This window comes from Lycium barbarum, chromosome 7 (assembly GCF_019175385.1).
Source record: "Lycium barbarum isolate Lr01 chromosome 7, ASM1917538v2, whole genome shotgun sequence".
NCBI lineage: Eukaryota > Viridiplantae > Streptophyta > Magnoliopsida > Solanales > Solanaceae > Lycium > Lycium barbarum.
In genome coordinates, this window is record NC_083343.1 from 25,662,847 (window position 1) to 25,665,923 (window position 3,077).

The following is a 3,077-nucleotide window of genomic DNA, read 5'->3' on the forward strand; positions in this document are numbered from 1 at the left end:
TGTAGCTCTCATAAAGTAGCCTAAACATTTTGATTTAATTCTTAAAGTCATTTGGTTTAGAGACCCATTTCTCAAGAATGACTTCGGATCTCGACGCCACTGGCAGCCTGCGTATTCTCCCATTTAAATAATCTGTTGGCAGCTTTTGAAATTCATTTGAATCCTTATCTTTTGTCAAAATGATTATAAACAAACAGTAATTAGTTAAACAACAACGTTATGAGAAAATAAAATACTTATCCTATAAAAAAAAACCCTTCGAGACCTGAAAATTGCATCATGCGTTTCTCCGCTGAAACGACTAGTCAAAGTACATGATTCTAGGCATGCCTAAACCGAGTGTACTAAAAATATTTAAAGGGGGGAGGAAAAATAATGACTATAATTTTTAATAACTCTCAATTGGTTTACACAAACCAAACATAACTACAAATCAATTCATAACTACAAATCAAAGATGAATGTTAGTCAAGAGATAAAAAAAAAAAACATATATATGCAAGTCAACACAAGGACATAAAGTTTGAAGGCAGGAAGAAGGACGTGGACTCTTTGACACGAACAAAGGCCGCTAGGCACGAGCCAAGGAGGCTGCTACTGGTTTTTCTCTGATCCAGGTAGAATCCGGAGTTGCCATAACTCCAAATGCCCCCGAGTGTTTCATGAAAAAGAAAGGAAAAAAATATAAGGATTAGGGACAATTCTAGATAGTCAATAACGAAGGCTAAACATCATATGATATCTAAAGAAACACACAGTAGTAGTACTTGGAAACAAAAAAAAAAAACTTTTCAAAGGAAACCGACTGATTAAGTTAATCTCGAATAAACTAAACAAACTCGTGAGCTTCCTTTAACATTTGGGACATGGAACTGCAACATTACATTCATTACTCACATTATGCACCAAACAAATTAAATCTCCCATAGTACCTAAGTTAGAGTAAATCCTATTTCTTTATGTGATTTAATAAGATATGACAAAATAATCAACTTACATTAGTTCAAAAGGGAAAGGAATACAATGCTAACAGGGAATTTAAGAGTTAATTATATTCTGCAAAATTCTTAACAGCCTTAGGGACCTTAACAAATCTCAATAAAGTTTTAACATACTTTATAGGCTCATGTTATTAGCAACTTCCAAACACACAAGAGAAATAAGAAATAGTCATTGGATTTAAACACGCCTTCAGGTACTCGAAGTAAGAAAACAGTCTCATGTTTCACAAATTGTCATGTTCATTCAAAATCCCTAAATCTTATGGCTATAATTCCAAACAGTAAGATTTAAAGTTCATGATGAGCTCACCCAAACCCGATACTTTAAAACTTGTTATCGACACATAGAAAAGAAAACCTGATGGTATATAGAGGACTTAATGACAAGTGTAACAGCCCATTAGGTCTATGTGGAACATTTCTAAAAAATGACTTACCAGTAAAGTCTGCAATGGTAAAAAAAATGGTACTAAAGCAAGATATCTAACATAAGGAACTGAAGAGAGTTTTGAACATGTTTATGGGCCAATATGGTTGCCTATTCTCACTACTTTTCATGCTGGTTTTTAACTAGAAATGACAAACACAGATTCACATAAATACTTCAAAGAAGAATTTAGACGAGAAATGAAGCTATTCACAACACCAGCCTTTTAATCAACTACATGTTTGACAGATTCGCCTTTTAAAATTCATAATCTACCATTTTATTGTCACATTTTGATTCAGTAACAGAACTAGAATATCATGAATAATGTAAATAACATTTTGAGATAAAGTGAACATCAGTGCACATAGTCGACTAGGTAGTTAACAATTCATAACAGTAATTAGTCTTCCTTAACCATTTTTATGCAACAAATTAGAACAAACAAGGCAGAAATTGGGTTCAAGCCCACGGAATCAAACGAACAGCCACAACCATTGTCCGAACACAGTTCAGTCCGTTAAACCAAACGATGAGAAATACTTGAACGACTACATTTCCACTTCTAGTAAATTAAAGACGAAGAGAAGACGAGTGTGATTACCTTCTTCGTGACAGGGAACTGAGGCTACTGTAGTTGGCGAATCTCAGAATCCGCTCGGAGTGGTCCTTGCTTAGCCGAGAACCTAAGGAGGGGATTTCGACAACCAAAAAAACTTAGATTTAGGAATAGTATTTTCTGAAAATTCAAACTTAGTTTTCAGTTGTGAAAATGTTTGTTTAAGAGGTGATTTTCAACACTTGAACTTGTTAACTTAAAGGGGATTTTCCACACTTGAAAATTGTCTAAAATAGCTCACTAAGGGTTCTATTTATAGCTAGCAACTAAGGGTTTCAACAGCTTCTTCAAGAAGCTTTTGCCTTTGAATTTTGAATTCAAAAAGGGGGGGGGGGGGGGGGGGGGGGGAATTGTGAAATTTCGAAAAATGAAATGGTGAAGAAAAAAAGTGACGGATTCTTACCTTTTCAGAGCGATTTGAAGGCTAGAGGTCTGAATCTAGTGGTTTCTTCATGGTTTTAGGCTCCAACGGACTGAAACGAGCCTTTACCCAGGGGATTGTTGGAAGATCGGCCTAGAAACCCAAAGATCCTTGCGTGCTTCTTGATTTGGGGGGCTGATTCGACTTGGACGAGCTGTTCGAAGCTCTGTCACTTGAAGAAAAGGGGAGAAAGGGACTGGGGTTGACAGCGGAGGTGATGTTTGTTCTTTATCCGGTGGTCCGACGGGTGTGGTGGCGGCGAAGTGAGGTGAGGTGAGGTGACATGATAGGGGTGGCAGCCATGGCTGAAGAGAGAGGGATCGTTTGGTTAGGTTGGGAGGATTAGTTTAGTTGGCTGAAGTGGAAAGGAATTTAGGGTGTTTAGTTTAGGTGTTGGGCCGGGTTGGGGATTTTGGGCTGGATTCTCATCTCTTCTTACTTCAATCAATTAATTAAAATATACTCATTTGTCCTAAATAATTCCCAAAATGTATGCCTAATATACGTATTTATTTTTAAAATAGAGTAAACAATGATTAATATAGTAATAAATAAGTTTAAAGAAAAAATGTCAATGCCAATATTGATATACGAATATCAACATTATTT

General features: G+C 36.1%; 1 long non-coding RNA gene across 1 annotated transcript; it reads right to left on the reverse strand.

The window, feature by feature from the left end:
- Positions 1 to 261: 261 nt before the first annotated feature.
- On the reverse strand, positions 262 to 2,833 carry LOC132603320 (uncharacterized). Its single transcript, XR_009568160.1, has 2 exons — positions 2,451 to 2,833; positions 262 to 2,114 (listed from the first exon to the last, which is right to left on the reverse strand). It is a non-coding gene; the product is annotated as an uncharacterized LOC132603320 (long non-coding RNA).
- Between the last annotated feature and the right edge of the window lie 244 nt (positions 2,834 to 3,077).